This window comes from Meleagris gallopavo, chromosome 3, assembly GCF_905368555.1.
Source record: "Meleagris gallopavo chromosome 3, MGAL_WU_HG_1.1, whole genome shotgun sequence".
Taxonomy (NCBI): Eukaryota; Metazoa; Chordata; class Aves; order Galliformes; family Phasianidae; genus Meleagris; species Meleagris gallopavo.
In genome coordinates this window covers 43,786,983-43,804,661 of record NC_139406.1, presented here as the reverse complement: position 1 = coordinate 43,804,661, position 17,679 = coordinate 43,786,983, and the positions used below count along the sequence as shown (strand labels likewise).

Sequence of the window (17,679 nt, the reverse complement as noted above, 5' to 3'; positions counted from 1 at the left end):
TTCAAGTCAGTTTTTGATTTTTCTAGCGTTTACATAAATTCTGTGCTTGTAAGCCTGGGGAGGGATGGAAGGATATGCCCATCAACTGTTCTGTTACTGAACACACATATAGTAATATATGGCCTCAATTTGCAGCAGGGGAGATTCAGCTTGGCTTTTAGGGAAAATTTATTCTCAGGAATAGTGGTGAGGCAGTGGCACAGGCTGCCCTGGAGAGGTGGTGGAGTCACTGTTCTTGGAAGCATGTAAGAAATTTGTGGATGTTGCACTGGGGGGGTCATGGTCAGTGGGCATGGTGATGGCAGGTCAGTGGTTGGACTAGATGATCTTTGTGGTCTTTTCCAACCTTTATGATTCTGTGGTCTATTCAAGGTCTTCTAGATTTTGCTGTCCTGAAAATCACTTGATTTCATGGTTTCTTTTCTGCAACAGTACAAGATTCTCTCTCACTTTTGTGATGCCTGGGATCTTCAGACCAAGGCTTAAATAAGAACTAGGATTGGGTAGCTTAAATAGACCCCAAATGCCATGCACTGAATGCAAGTCTTGCAAAATGGGCTTTTTCTTACAGGTATGGTTTCTCTGCTCTACAGACTGGCTGTAGGCTGGTGTGCAATTGCAGAGCTTAACCCAGTGCTCTCTCCCGCAGTGCAGACAGAAGTATGTAAGACATCTGTGTAAATAAAATACACTGACAGGAGTTCTTCCATTGCTGCCAGTGACTGAAGTGGCACAGGCAAAAATCACAGCCAGATGAGTGGGACTGTGCCAGAAGGGATCTGTATCACTTTGACCCCGTTCTCGATAGATGCAAATACTGTAGTAGATTCACTGAGTTTGTTGAAGCAAATATTTAGAAACAGAGTTGCTTTAAGCTCTCTGAGGTGCTGCTAACTCTTGTATTGCAGAAGTTTGCTGTTTACCAGAAACCTGAATGACTTTAAAACTCCCAAGAGTTCTCTCACCTCTTCTGCAATGAAGACCTTTTTCAGGCAGAGATGCCCAGTGGATTTCTGCCAAGATCAACTTTCCTACCTACAGTACGTGCAGGGAGGAGAGAGCACCTGGAGTGCTGATGCTCCAGCCTCTGGCTGAAATATGGGTAGAGCTCTGCTGCTTCATCTCTGCATGTGCAGAAGAAAAAGGAACGGGTACAGCTGAGGCTCCTGTATAAGAGTCCTAATTGCCCCTAGGTAAGTATTATGTTCATGAGGGGATAAGCCTTCCTTTCCTCACAGAAAGTACCCCTTTCCACATATCCCACCTCCTGCTCATGGACCACGTCTGAGGTCTTGGGAGACTCCATGTGTGATCACATTTGGGTGAGGATGGATACATGCGTAGCATCCTGGGCTCAGGAGAGCTCAAAGATATTGTTTATTTTTCTTTCTAATTTTTCTTTCTACTTATGTGGAGTTCGTTTTTGGATTCTGTCCTGCAGCAGTGGTGCAATTGTTAAGAGCTGGTATCTTCATTTGTCTACCCTTGTGGTCCCAAAATCTTTGCAGCCTTCAGCAGCAAACAGAGGTTACGTGTTAAAGGGGATGAGGAAAAGAGCTGCTCTAACTAACTAAGCTAACTTTTGTGGCTTCCACAACCCTGTGTGATGACAGTGCAGTGTGCTGGTACAGAAGAAGGGGTTTCTCTGAACTCAGAAGAACATTTGGTATCTGCAATGGCCAAGTTTTTGAATGCGCTGCAGCTTGTTGCACATTCTGTGCTAAAAGAAGTGGATGTGCTACTCCTAAATGTTAGGGATGCTTTGTTTCAGCAAGCACATAACAAGTGATTGTAAGGCTCCTTCAAAATGATTTGCAAGAAGATAAAGAACCATACATAGTTTTCTGTCTTTTGTATATAGGTGAGAGAGCAACTGAGTATCTTCTGCTTCTCTACATGAGCTATCTCAAAGATGAGACGAGTCACTACAGCCCAGGGGATGCTAATACTTGGATTACACCTCTCTGCAACACAGTCCCCTTGCCTCCATCTCTCAGGTACAGTGGTGCTTGATCCCTCCCATAGCAACTCCCTGGTTAGTTTGAGGTCTGCTGCATCCTTGCATACCCAATGGCTGGTGATACCGTTCATGACTATTTTGTACCTTGTGCTATTTGTCCCTGTGCAAAATGGATTTAAAAAGCTGTCAGGCACAATCAGAGGCACTCCGTGCATGCCATCTGAGTGTCTTATGTCTGTGAGGATGGCTGCTCAGCAAGAAATCCCTGGCAGAGAATTGGATCTGATCTAGGTTTTGCTCTGTTACCCCAGAGTCCATGAATTGTTTCAGTACAAGAAAAGAAATTAAGCCTAGGTTTGGCTAGGTTTGAGGATTAGATTTTGGAGATGGATTAAGACTTTTCAAAACCCATCCTGTCTATCCCAGCCCCCTGTGCCTCCCTTTCTAAGTAAATGTGTTGATCTGTGTACTGATAAAGCTCCCTCAGATGCAGGGTATCTTTTGGCTGCATCTTTGGCTGTGCTGGAAATAACTCCCTCTCTCCCATCCCTCCCCTCCACCCCACTCAAATTCTTTAGCTGCAGCAGGGCAAGGAGCCAACCTCATTTCTAAGCGTCTCTTGTCTGAGGCTCCATCCAGATGCTTTCAGGGAGAGGCCTGATCAAAGCAGACAGTGCTGCAATTGAGCCTGGTTGCAGGGAGCCGTGAAATGGTCATGGGCTCCCAGGAAAACCCCGCGACTATTTGTCAGGCTGCTTTGATGAAGCCCGTCACCAGAGATGCGGTTGTCCCCGGCACCAAGCATAGCACAAAGGATGGAAAGATGGACACAAATATTTGGTTGGCAATGTGAGCGGTGGAAAGTATTGCATTTTCTTCATGGCAAGGCTGATTTTTGAGTCCTTTCTGTGATATAATTTACCCTTCCAGCCTTTCTTCTGTTTTAACTCCAGCAAGCTGACTGGATTACTCAGCATTTCCTTGCCAAATTATACATATAATTTGGTGATAGAATAGTAAGCAACAGCAGCAATAATAATTATGATCTCAGTATCTGCAGAAAGATTTGCATTTACAATAGAATTTTTTTCCAGTTTGTATCTAGTAAAAGTTATATTTACAAAAGAATGCCGCAGTATATATTACAGGCTATAAACTCTGGAGTGTTTTGAACTATTACCCACAAACACTGCTGATAGTTTTTTGAAAGGCTCAATATAAAGCCCTTCAGCCTGTTGAACAGGGCACACTAGTCTGCACTGTAACTAGTACATATGGTATTTAGAGCCACACTCTTCTTTCTGCTATGCATTTCATCATCTGCAGTCACTCTTACACTCAATTTTATTTCATCTTCAACAGTGCACATGAAGTGAGTCTGACAGTAGGCTTACCCAAACCTCATTATCACAAGCAGCTTACAGTGGTCAGAATGCATATGGTCACTTTGCTGTTTGGATGCTCCCTGTGTCGCTTGTTAGGCATCTCTACTGCCCCACTGCTATTTTGGGTAGAGGGAAGGCATCATGCTAGGGGGCTGGAAATATGGCTACATACCTAAATATTTGATTTGCGTACAAGGTATCCAAGTCATTTCTGATGGGAATCTGAAATTACAGGTGCTTTCTCAGATCATGCTAAATTGTTGCACCAGCTAACGAAAAATTAATGTTGGCCCCATTTCAGCATGCCTGAGGTGTGACAGTGCAGCAGGCAAATAGTAGAAATGCCAGGTCCTTGCCACAACCACACATGGGCTGCATGACTGTCCTGGACCTGTGATGTGTGATGGGAAATCTGTCGTTCCATTTTACATGATCTAATAGTGATAGGACAAAGGGGAATGGCTTTAAACTAAAAGAGAGAAAATTCACGTTAGATGTTAGGAAGAAAATATTTAATCAGAGGATGGCGAGGCGCTGACACAGCTGCCCAGAGAAGCTGTGGTCAAGGCCAGGTTGGATGGGGCCCTGGGCAGCTGAGCTGCTGGGGGGCAGCCCTGCCCGTGGCACGGGGTGGGACTGGGTGGGCTTTGAGGTCCCTTCCAATACAAAACATTCTGTGATTCTATGATTCTATCACGAGAACTCAGCATAGACAAAGGGGTGGCAAAAGTGTCACATCACAAGTATAAATTCCCATTTTGCTTAGTTCCTTTTTCAAGCTTTCCCATTCCTCTTAATTTGGGTTGGAGGTGTTCCTGATAAGATATTTGTGTGTCCTGCTTACCTGGCTGGGATTTATCCTCATGTCACACCGATGACCCGAAGGTGGAGATATTGTAAAACACAAAGTATTTTCCCTCATAAATTGGAAAAATAAATAGCTGGAAAAAAAAACTTAGATTTTTTTTTCGTCAAAAATGAAAAAGAAATTCAAGACCCAGTTGTGATTGTTTTCCTTCCCTTCTAGCATTCTGTTATGAAACACATTTACTATTTGTGAACTGCTCTAGTAGAGGGCAAGCCATGTAATTCCCAGAGAAGGATGATCTCAGGATATGAAAGAATCTAAAGTGAAGCCAGATGAAAAATGAGGATTTGGGAAGATTTCCTTTTGTATTTCTCCCCTACTTGCCAGTGTTTTTGGAATATGCCTAGGTGCTTGAATGAGACTGCTGCAAAGCTGCAATTGTCTAAAGAGAGATTTGATTACATGACACATTAGAATTTTTTAGGCAATTTTTAAATATTAGCACAGTCTTGATTAAAAATCTGATGGTAGGAAATGCTGGCGAAGAAGGAGGAGGTAACCATGAAGAAGTGGCAGAGACAAAGTGCTATGGACTGACTGCAGCCCCCATTTCCCATTCTCCTGAAATGGATGGGGAGAAGATATCTTTGGTTTGATTTTTAAAATTATTTTATTTTTTGGTTTGGTTTTCTGTGACTCTGTGGAAAGGTTCTCTTGTGACCTCCTTCTCCCTACCTACTCTGCTTAAGAACTTTCCTTTATCTTGGAGCATATTTAAAACAACGCCCATGTAACCAAGACTTGGTAATGTCTGAGCCGGAACTGGGGAGGGGAGGTTTCCAGAAATAAATGAGAAGCCCTTTCTAACATGATTATTGCCAGTGTGGAAAGAGAGGTGGCTCAGAGAAGGGGAGAGCAGGAGGGCACGAACAGCAGCAATACAGTACTTAGCAGGTGTTGGGGAGAGCAGAATCTAATGAGAATCATAGAAACACTTGAAAGCTTTTTAACTCCATACAGGATTTGCAGGAGCTGTTGATAGGAAACAGTAGTGACCCAACTGACAGTTAAAGAGATGAAAGGGAAGCCCTTCGGATTAAATAAGATTTAGGAAATAAAAGGATTAGTGATACACAAAAGCTAGATTTAGGGGTTTATTTAACCAGTGCAGTGTGGCATGATGGGATGGGGGCCATCAGAAAGGAGATGAAAGACAAAGTAAAAAGACGAATGGGGGAGGTAGTAGGGAGGCAAGGAATCAGCACAACATCTCCAAAACCCCTCACAAATCTTCTTATAATTGAAAATGGCACAAAAAAGTAGTTTTCATTAGCAATCCTGGCTTCTTTACATAGTAACAAGAAGTGCTACAATGACAAGAAATCTTCTGTGATGGGACTGTCAGCTCAAATTTATGTCACACAGGAGGAGAGACTATGTTGTCAGTTCATTCACGCTTATAGATTAGATGTTTGATGAAGTAAAATCAGATCTATGTAAAAATATCACTTCAGTAGATTCATAATTAATTGTGCTTTCAAGTACAGGCTGTTGAAAGGACGTTCTTGTTTAAAAGATCTCCATTTGGAGGTCTCCAGTGAATTGGATGTCAGCCATAGAAAAGAGAGGTGAGCATGTGTCTGTGGAGCCAAGAGCAGAATGCCTCCAGCAAGCATCAATCATGGGACCACTTCATTTTGTAGCTGAAAAAATGGGACTGATAACTTTCCAGAGCAAAACTGCTGGACTTCTGGCTGAATCATCTACCAATACCGGTGACCATTTGTGTTTTTAGAGAGGTACAGAAAAAAAGGATACAGTAAAGTATTTGACTTGAGTTCTTCAGTTGTTTACTTAGGGACTACTTCAAAGAGCACTGAGGATAGTAGAATGGCTACCAAGGGGATTTGGCTCAGAACATAAGACATTATAGTCAAGTAATTTTTGATGCTCTCGGCTTCTTGTAAGTGCCAGGTGGAGAAAACACAACATCTTCTGTTTCAAAGATGCTCTTACTCCTAATCTCCAGGTCATAACTATTTACAGACCTCTCTAGTGCGTCAGATGCTATCAGGACAGAATTGTAGACTCATAGAATCATTAAGGTTGGACCACTAAGACCATCTAGTTCAACCATCAACCCATCACCACCATGCCCATTATCTCCTTGTCTAAATGGAAAAAAATACATCTTCTGTGACCTCATTTTATCAGTATGAAGATTTTTTTACAATCATGGATAGTTATGACTACATTAGGAAGGTTTAGGTTTATAATGTTTGGGGGATGTTCAAATTAAAGTAATCCAGATTTATCCTGTCAGTATTTCTGGAAATACATTAGTGTAGAAATGTTTCTACAGATAATATTTACTTTTTACTTTTTCTGTAATCACATAGGAATGCTAATGGGGTTACAAAACGTTTCAAAAGTTAGGGAAAGACATTATTTAAGTTTCTTGGGTATCTTTTATTTGGCCTTATTTTGCCTGTGGTACTTGATGGTTTAATTGCTAGAATGTCCTAGAGTAGTTCTTTTCTTTTTCAGTAAAATATGTCCTAAAGAAGAAATCTAGGTCTATATAATAGATTTAAGCTTTACTTACGATTGCTTTGCATTTTTTTTTCTGATTCTCTCTGTAAAGAGATCTGCATTCCAGTTGATTGGATTTGGATGGAAATGGATGCTTGACTGAAAATTCACAGAGAGTGCTTAAGGGGCACTTTATTTTTTCAGTAAAATGATCTTCAATATCCTGACTGCATAACAAAATCTTTGTAAAATACTTTTTGCACCTATATTACCCCTTCATTTATTATTGTTTTAGTCCCTTTGAATGAGAGCAGATAAAACTTGTTTTTTCTTAATGAGCTGTTTATCACATTATTAATACACAAACAATTTGATCCCCATGCAGAGACAATTTTCAAATTTACTTATATGTCTGTTTGCATTTTCCAAAACACCTGGCTGGATGGAGTATCTAGTAGCTCATGATGTCAGAGAGCATAAGTCAGCGTCTGCAAATACTTAGGGGCCCTTGAAATAGGGATTTTCAAAGTTTGCTGTACGTAACAGCTTGCCTGGGATTCATGGGAAAACTCTGGGGTGGATGCAGTGGCAAAATTCACATCTCCAGAGATGACTTACTTTTTGTCTTCCTTGCTGTCTCAGACTCGTTGAGTATGTCTTCCTATGTCTATGCAAGTATGGTCAAGTCCAACAAGGAGGAAATGTATCTTCAGACCAACATCCAGTGTAAGTCCCTTCTGGCCTGTGAGCCCTGTACCCTTCATTGTACCATGTCCTTGCTTCTGAGGGCTTGAGTTTACAGCCTGAACAAATGCTGTAATCCTGTAGCAGGAGGCTGTCTTCATATGCCTGAGGAGGTGGGGGGTGGGTTTGTTGGCTTGGTCACAGGTTATTTCCATCTTTTCCCTATGGAATTTGACATCTTTCCTCTAGAGCATGAAGATGGTACTATGGGTATTTGTTGGTCTGACAGAGATCAGGGACTGTAAATTCACAGTGGCTAATTTTGCCATGGATACACAGCTTGCTTTTGAGGTTTCTGTTTGTTTTTAGATCTGAAATCAATTATCTGTTACGATTTTTTTTTTTTTTTTAGTAAATAACAGTTGGAAAATGTGTTTTAAGAAAGTGAATATGAGTATATTAATAAAGGGTAATTAAGTCCTCATATTAAACAGTACCACCATAGTACTGCATTGGTAGTACATGGATGGTTGCTTTAACTTTTATTTAGGAACATCCTGAGACACTAATTTTTATATAAATGCATTCTTATGATTATAATTAATTCCAACCTTAATCCAAAATGTTGCTTCATTACTGTCTTTTAAAGTTACATTTCATTTGAGTGTCCTCCTGCACTGCTGTCTTCTCTCTTTGTTCCTCTCTTCCAATCAGAGTGGATGAAATGCTGAAATATTGTTGTGGTAGACTTGAAATTCTTAAAACAGAACATACCAGAAGTTTCAGGAGAACAAAAGCTCCTTTTGTCCTACAGCACATTTTTCTGTCCTAATGCCTTTCTGGGGATAGCCTTTACAAGGAAACAATTTTTGGTCACCAGCAGCAGGGCCTCACCTGGCAGTTCTTGCTTTCTGTGTTTTCCTACCAGCTCTCCTGCTCCAACTACTGCTGCTAATCTAAGTACACTGAATTGAATAGTGAGGAGCTAACATCCCTCTCAGACATTATCCAACATCTTTCTTTCAGACCCCAAATGAAACTGGCAGAGCAAGCAACAGATTCTTCAGTTGCTTCCTGAAAGGAGATTGTAGTGATGTGAGAGTTGGCCTCTTTTCCCGGGCAACAGCAATAGGATGAGAGGGAATGCCCTTCAGCTGCATCAGAGGAAGTTCAGGTTGGATATTAAGGAAAATTCATTCTCAGAAGGAGTGGCACAGGCTGCCCGGAGAAGTGGTGGAACACCTGGAGGTGTTCAAGAACCATGTGGATATCGCACTGAGGGACATGGTTAGTGGGCATGGTGTGATGGGTTGATGGTTGGACTAGATGGTCTTAGTGGTGTTTCCAAATATACTGATTCTATGATTCTGTGATTCTAATTGCACATCGTAAATAGCCACAAAATAAGATGGCTACGGAAATTCCATGTTTTTATCTTACCTCTGGTTTATTTAGTCTCTGAACAAACTTTTTACAGATGATACATGTGGTTTACACTTAGAAAAACTTTTGATGTCTCTTTGGGAAAATAAAGGGCTATAAACCCAACTTCAGTTCTGCTGCCTATTCTTGCTAGTAGATATTATATATAAAGATGATTTCTAATTTTTCTTTTGTTCCACTGTGGTGAGTAACAGAGGTGGGATGATGTAATCACAGCTCAGATAGGCTGGCTTTCTATACATAGGCATCATGATGAAGCTTGTTGAACTCAGACCCTTTCCTACATAAGGTCATTGTGTTGGTTCTCTCAGCCTTCTGGTCAGCTTTGATGTGAGCTGCCATATTTCTATGACCTCAGCCTAGGGATAAGCTAGTGGCCTTGCACTCAGCAGTGGTTAAACATGAATATATAAACAAAGTGGAGATTTGCTTTGTGCCAGACGAGGTTACTTTCAAGCATACCCACAAACTTGTAGAAAATTGATGTATTTGGTTTATTGAAAATGTGTAATAGTAGGAGAAGAAACAGTATTTCAGGCAAAATAATATTTAAAGCTTACCAGCTCATGTACCATGTACCTTGGCTCTATGACTTCTGTTTGCAGAAACAGATCCGCTTGTATCTCCATAAATATGTCTTGCCAATTTCTTTTTTTTTTTTCTTTCCTTTTTCTTTTTCCGCTTTTTCTACAGATTAAAGAGTTTATACCCTTTCATTTTCAGCTTTTTTTTCCTTAAGCCACTAAAATCAGTTTTTTGGGTCATTAGGGCATGTATCAAATGCACGTATATAACTTTGGATAGTCATATTTTTTTTTGTTCTTTTGGGTGTTTATTTTGAAGGAAGTTAAGTATGAAGCATCAGCAGTTCTTAAATGAGTAGAGTCTTTAACTGCTGCATTTGGAGAACAGAAGGTTTGTCTGTGATTATTGAAGGATGGTATCCTACATTTTATATTTTCAAGCCAAGGGCAAGGGAAAATGTAAGTTTACATAAAAGATGGTGGTGCAGAAGGGATTGCTTAAATCTTCCCAAATACAGTCATCAGCAAATCATTCAAAACAGTGCAATAGAGGAAGTATAGGAAGCCTCTGTGCTGATGCAGAAGAAAGAAGAAAGATTTTTGTGCAGGCAGAGATGCATATAGATTGCTTTAGTAGTCAGCTTGAACAGTCAGTTCCATTTCTTGGCCTAATTCTAAGCTGTACATAAAGCTGTATGGAGAAAAGGTTGCTTCACTTTTCTGTCTCTCTGTGTGCTGTGAAGAGCTGAGCAGCATGCTCTAGAACTGCTTTGATTCTTAGTAATTGTGTTCAATTTTGAGCATTTTAGTTAATCTTGGCAAAGTTATGAAGTGTCCCATTGGGACTGGGGTTGTCGAAGAGTAAACTTATAGGGTGGCTATGGAGTAGGATGAGTCTGAAAGATGCTGAAGGTTCCCTGTGTTCATCAGAGGAGAAAAGACCTTTCGGGGAGCAATTCTTCCAAATAACAATGAAAGGCAATGAAGTTCTCAGTGCAACCCCTGAAAATTAGGGCTGCTTTGAAACGGTAATGTGTTCATTGTAACAGGTAATGGGAACATTACATCTGGACTTCTTCAAGATGAGTCACACTTTTCCTCTTTAATTCTGCAGAGACTTGGCACCTCTGTGTGATGAAATCCAAATACTGGCTGTGGTTACGGAACTGAGCAAAATACAGAGCAGATGAAGAGATACAGGTCAGTATGTGCATCTATAGCTGTTTGCCAAGATGACATGGATCCAGAGGAATGTTTGAACATAACCCAGAAATTGTCATTCTTGAATATACATCCACTGAGATGACCCCAGAGAATACACACCTGGTTTTCACTTAACCAATTGCAGAAGAGATACCAGCTGAAAAGTACTGAAACATTGGAAAATTTTCAGATAGATCAATGCTGTTTCTAAAATATCTTGGGATTTGGAGTACACTATTCTGTACTGTTTCTTTTGCTCCAAAACTAAAAGACACTGTCCTAATAAAGATGACAGTACAGAATGACTGCAGCATTACTATTTTGATGAACAGGCCCCTTCTTTTTCTTTTCTACTTGTTTGCTTTTGTTCTTACTTTACATAAGCAATGATAATTTTAGAAGTGAATTCTGAATTGAATGATATTTTCTGCAATTGCTGTCCCTTATCTGGAAGATGATGCTTATAGATGGGAACTGAGTTTCTGAATTAGCAATGCAAGATTGTGTTACCTATATAGACTGACTTTAAACCAGGACGATAAAATGACTTTTACAATGCAAAGGTATTTCTATTCAGATTTCTGGGAATGTTTTACTAGCTAGGACACAGGTAAAAAAATATTTCATGTTTAGTCTAAGTTTTGCCTTTCTCAGAGTTATCATTATTTCTAGTTGCTGCTCTTTTACTATCCTAACTTGTTTTTCTTCTGCTGCCTGTTTATTCCTAACAGATGCTTATACTCAGTTAACATGTGTCCCCTCAGCCTTTGCCTAGTTAAGCTATATGCAAATCAGTTACTTCTTTCAATTTTCCCCCCATCTAAATCCCCTCCTCAGCTACTTAACATTTTCTTCATTTTGTCATGGTTTCTAATATGTCTGCAGAGCTGAATGAATATCCTGGGAGTGGCAATTTGGTTTTAAAGATATAAATAAATAACTACAAACACAATCTTTTTTTAATTAAAGCTATTTATTATTTGCAGAGCTGTAGCTCGCGGGGCCTCATTGTTCGGGAACACCGTGTAACAAAAAGAAAAGCCATGCACTGAGGAGCTGCTATGTCTGCAAGGGATCTCTTCAAAACACAAACCAAACAAAATTGAACAAACGCAACAATTTACTCTGCAGCCAACAATGGCCGCTGCCAAAGTCTTGTACCTGCCAGCATTCAACAGGTATAATGCTTGTATCTGCTTGGTTGTCTTCCTATCCCATTTGTTGTTGCTGCATGTGTTTTATATGACTTAATTTAGTACCTGTATGTAGACTTAGGCTTTGCACGCAGTGTGGCTGTGGCTTTGGGAACCTCTGCTTGTTTTCATGTTGGCAGCAACTGGCAGCTTCTGGTTAAATCCAGCTGATGATGAGCTCTGCTGCGCTTGAGGCGCTGTACGAGCAGAGGCAGACAGAGCAATCCCAGGCCAGCAAGCTCTGGTCTCATGCCTGGAGACATCCTTGGGAGCTCCAAGGGAGACGTGGCGTCGCCATGGCAAGGCCTGGAGCCTGGGAATGGCTCCTCTCCTTGTGGATGGGGATGATGGCTTCTGTTTTCAGACAGCAATGGTTCCAGAAATGCATCTCTAAGTGGCTAGTGTCCATCCTGCAGCAATCCAGGCTTTCCAGTGGCTGTGAGGCCTGCTGAGATGGAGAAATTCTAGGGCTGTGGCTCTCTGTGTGACTCTGGGACTTCTGCACCATGTACAACATGGGGAGCCTGACTGAGGACATGAAGGATGCTTGTGAGAAGGAGACAGTCAAGCTAGGGCCACATGCAAGTGAAGTCACTCTTCAGTTTCTCTCTCTCATGGCATATTCACATCTGAAAATGGTAACATGGAGAATAGAGAAAGGACAGGCTGTAGATGAGGGCAACGGTCTGACTGAAAGGGCCTTATCTACATAAAGGGCCTTACATACTTAAAACAAATATGAATAAACATCCAGTGTTGTGGAAAACACTAATTGAGGTCAGATACTTTTCAAGAGCAAATGAGAGGGATGATTTCTTCTGACACCGACATCTATTACATGTACACAGATAGGGATCATCAAGACCACCAACTCAAAGCTTTGCTATAGTCTACAGGGCCACTAGAGAAAGCAAAGTTCCAGGTGACATTTCTAAGCAGTCAGTTCTTGTTCTCCAAACACATCTAGATTAAAGATACATGATCCTGCAAAATGCATGAATTGTGCATATAACATAATTTTCCAGGAGTTTAAAGGTTACCATTGAGGAACTTGAGTTACCTCCAATGAGTAGAACGGAGAATATTTGCACCCAAGAAACACTATCTTTTCAGTATTAAAGTTGTAAAAGGCATAGGAGAATACTGAGAAGCAAAGCTGCAATTTTATTTGGCCTTTTGCTGTCTCCTTTCATTACATGTCTAGGAGAAGTAAACAAGGTCTGATGCATTTCTATTGGAAACAGTTTTAGCAAAATTGGAGTCCTTCTGCTGCAAATGGTGGAGGTAGACATGATTATCCACATTTTGGGTCTACTGCATACACAGGGCTCATTCTGCCTTCAGTTCCAACACTGCTTCAGCCCTCATTTCATTAGGTTCACTTTCTTCAGCCTTCAGCAATGTGGCTCCCAGATGTGTTTTCCGGTATTTCGTTTATAACTCTGAGGAATCTACAGCATCCAGTCACCCCGTGTCTTTTTTTTTTCTTTTTTCTTTTTTTTTTTTTTTCCTGGCATTGAAGTTCTTTGAACAGGACATTCTTATTAACATCAACAGTCAAATATGAAAGAAAGCTAAAAAACCCTGTCAGGTTTTCATTCTCACCAGAAAGAAATTTAAGGTAGAACTTCAACAAGCATCCTCATAGAAATATTTGCTAGCAAGGTTTTTGTTCACCACTGTGCTGATACAGTTTTCAGCTGACAACTTATGCTCCTATTTAACATATTTTAAGTCTTCTGCTTTGTGAATATCAGTATCAGTGTTGCAGCAATGATAGTGCTGGGATGTAAATGGTTTATTTTATTTTACCAACTTAGGTAGCTTGGGAAAAAATGAGCTGGAGGAGGGCATGTATGTCTGCAAGCTTATCTGTTTTCTCCAGCTACATGGACTTGAAAAATGCTATCTCTGTTACAAATCTTACTCTCCTTTGTATGCATGTGGTTGGATAATTACCTCTAACTATTGCTTGGATAAATGGTTTCTAAAGAATTTGGGCACACAAAGTCATAGTTGTTAAATTGTCCAACGATTATTTCTTAAATTAAGTAATTTTCTCTCTAAGTTTGTTTCAAGACACACGAAAATACTTTTTGCCATATGTATTTCTAGGCCACTTTTTAAAGCATGCAGAGTTATTAGGTCTTATAAATTTTCACAGGCATAGCAAAAAATGCCAGCCATTGTTTTTGTCTAAGTCATTTAAAAAAGGTGTCTGACTTCAAAGTGCTTGGTAAATCTGGATCAGAGAGGCAATGAATTTGAAATATTAAATCATGCATAGCACAGAGCATTGGGCAAAATTAAAAAGGGAGGCTGAGTAAAAGATCGTAGAAAAACATAACTCAAGCAGGATTGTGGTATTTTGATTTACTTTTATTTTTTTAAAAACCAAGTTTGTTTTGCAGGATCTCCCTGTGCCCTCCTGCCACCATGAGAAAAGAGCTTCAGCACACTTTGCTTTCCAGGCTTCGCATTTACAGACTCTCCAGCTGGCTCCTGAAGGAGGTTCATGAACTCTGCTGCACACAGCGAGTCGCTTCTTGCCTACACATAGTTTTAATTGTAGTATTTAGCAATTGGTTTAGTTTCTTAATTGCAAGGTATAACATCTCTGCAAAAAATATCATAAATGATGATAACTCTGAGTATTTTTCATATCTCTATCTCAGTATTTGAATCTTGGTTATGCTTTACCCTCCCCTGTTTTTGGGACGGTGTATTCCTCATTTTAATTCTGTGCTTTCCAGAGAAGCACTACTTAATTTCTTTGGGTATTGCCTGTGTTTTATTGCAGTGGCAGTAGAGTCCAGGACAGGATGAAGGAAGGGCCCCATCCAGGTTTTTCAGAACATACAATACTGTATATGCTTCCATCAAATCCCAGACTATCTTTCACTTTTCTAATGTTAGCAATTCCAGTCTTTATGAACTTGCTTGACAGGAGAAGCTGCTATTTGACTAATCCTACTCCTCCCCATCCTCATCCCATTCACCTGGCTCTTGGCTGCCCCTGGCCAGGAGGTTTACTCCGAGATCTCTGTCTTACACTCTCTTTCCTCCAATTCAAATGGTTGTCAGGACCTTTTCTGGTATAAGACTAGGTTACATTTTGCTTCTCAAAAAGGTGCTTTTTCTGTTTTACATTTGGCTTTTATTCTTGCATTTTGTGTTTGCCTGACCTCATAATCCATCCTGGCCTGCATGAAGCCCTAAATAACCATATCACCTGTTAGTGTTAGTCTTACAGTATGTTTATTAAGCAGTACACTGTTTCAAGGCTCTTGTTGATGGCTGCTGCACAGAGAATTTATTGCTTAATCCTATCGCTTGTTTTCCAGACTTTTTCTGATTGTTTCCATTCTTTACCTTTCTCTCTGTGAGTATGTAATGTTTATATATGACTCCTTGAAAGACCTTGCAGGCTGTGTCACAGCTGTGTCGGGGCAGGAACTCAGTGAGCTTCAGAAGGAAACTTTCTAATCCCACCGACTGGGTCACCAATAGTAAGTGTTGTCTTCAGAAGGGATGGAAATCTAGCAGTTGCAGTTTCAGACTCGCCCACCTGTCAGCTGAAAAATATCTACAGAAGCTTGCTAAAAATATCTGTCAAAAGTTTAATTTATGACAAAGTAAAATGCTGTGTGAAACATATTGAACCCCGATTTTGAAGCCTGTTTGAAAAACTTTTTAACCTGAAGCTGGCTTTACCTGATGTTTATCTGCCATATCATAGAATCATAGAATGTCTTGGGTTGGAACGGATCAAAAATCATCCGGTTCTAACCCCCTCACCACTCGTTCTTGCTGCTCTACCACTGCTACCACAGCCTCTCTTCTATATTTTTTTGGTGCAGTGCTGTCTTTATTGTTAACGCAGACAAATTTCAAAATCAGATTCCACTCTTCTCCATTATTACTTTTATTACAAATATTTGTGAATTTTTTGTCCATTTTAAAATTTGGGATATGCCACGGCACAATCTCATGAGGTTTGTAGTTCTGTAGCCTCAGTATTTTGTCATGTGGGTAACATTAATCAGGATGACTTGGTCTTTGAGGCAACATGACAACCATCCTCAATCTAAGTATTTTCATTAGTTCTTCTTTTCTGTGCATGAAAGGACTGAAGAGACTTGCAGTAGGGAGGGAAAGGGAGAGAAAGCTTTGTACTTTCCTTTTTCTTTCTTTCTTTTTTTTTTTTAACCAACATCTAGTTGAACTTTCGAATACTGCTAAAATCTTATGTACTCTCCAAGGCCTTGTTCTGTGTATTATAATCTGTAATCATCTGTGTTACAGTTTTCACAGAAGTGCTAAAACCATTTTACCACCACTTTGCTGGCAATAACATTTTAGAGTCTTTCAAAGAATGAAACTTTTCATGAACTACAAATAGAAGACATTTGTGAGGCTTTTATGAAAACTTGGCATTTAACTGACTATGTTAAGTCCAAGAGTAATTTTCAGATCTGCAGTATATAAAATTGGTCCTCAAACTCCTTGTAAATAGCAGCACAAAGTAGGACTCTGAAAAGTCAGTTGTCTGTGTCATAATTAATAGGAGATAAACTAAGTGTCAGAAAACACATTTGCAGAGGAAAAAATGTCTCCATACTTTTATCTTTCATATTGTACACAAAATTGAAAATTGCTCTCATTAAGAATTCATGCATTTAGTAATATTATTACTTTTATAGAGATATCCACTCTAAAAAAAAAGAACCTAAACTCAGAAGAAATGTGACTCCATGGGGAAAAAAGGCACATCATTTTACTGGTTTTCTATACCAAATTTTCAAGATCAAATTCTGCAGAAGAGAAAAGGAAAGGAAGGTACAAACTTATTCAAACAGAAATGGTGTAAAATGGAAATTTCACATTCTTTTTTTTTTTTCCATTTCCTCACAGGGAGATCAGCACAATCAGACCTTACAGAATAGCGATGTAGATATTATTATTATTTTCAAACTGGCTTTAATTTTCAGAGTACATCTTCATCTGGAGCTTTCAATGTTTTTCAATTCTCTCCACTTTCCCCTCTTCTTTAAAATACAAAAAAAAAAAAAAAAAAAAAAAAAAAAAAAAAGACAGATATGAAATACATTTCTGATTGTCCTTATCTGTGACTGAAGTCTTGAATGTAGTGATTCTACCTGCAGAAAACAAGTGAATGGCAAATTGGAGTTAAACCCTAACTGTTTTGACATGGCACATGAAGAATGCATGCAAACCAAGTCCAGAACGTTGCTGTCACCCCAGTTTTGGGTGAAGCATATGCACTTTCACTTCTTTGATCTCACATAAACATCAGCAAGGCCTTTGCTTTTCAAATCCCACAGATCTCTCTCAGTCTGTGAGACTGTGTAAATGCCAAAGAAATCTCGTTCTTGACATTTGATCAACACCACAGAAGAGACCCAAGCCTGTACTTTACCAAGGTTTTTGTGAGAACTGAATAGATTTCTCTCATTTTTGCTCACCGATGCAGTGAATTCAGTGCTGAAATGACAGTAAATCTCAGGGAGGTGAGGAGATTTACTGAATGCTTATGAATCAGTTATAGTGCCTGGACTCAGAAGCTCAGAAGGTGTGAAGAGTTTGCCATTTAATGGCTACAGGAATTCGTTCTGAGATTGTTTCTGAATCTTTTGCTGCGTTTACACGTTCTGAGAATAATTATATAAATATCTAACACTTCTCTCATGCATATGATTGCTTCTTCTCCTAACACATCCACGTACTGGAAACACTCGTGTGATTATATTCTGTGCTTAACTGACAAGAGGAACTTAATGAATTTGTCCTTGCATAGGAGTCTGTGGCAAAATGGGAGGCTGAGCTCTGTTTCCTGCACCCAGACCAGTGTTGCAATCACACGACCACTTCTCTGCAGACACCTCCCTTGAATGATATCTACAGTGGAAATTAGTCTGAAGATTTG

The 17,679-nt window shown here is 39.9% G+C and overlaps 1 long non-coding RNA gene across 1 annotated transcript; it reads left to right on the top strand.

The window, feature by feature from the left end:
- Positions 1 to 926: 926 nt before the first annotated feature.
- On the top strand, positions 927 to 16,837 carry LOC104910263 (uncharacterized). The gene is made up of 5 exons (XR_792919.4): positions 927 to 1,193; positions 1,862 to 1,997; positions 10,451 to 10,536; positions 11,526 to 11,717; positions 14,144 to 16,837. It is a non-coding gene; the product is annotated as an uncharacterized LOC104910263 (long non-coding RNA).
- The last annotated feature ends 842 nt before the right edge of the window (positions 16,838 to 17,679 follow it).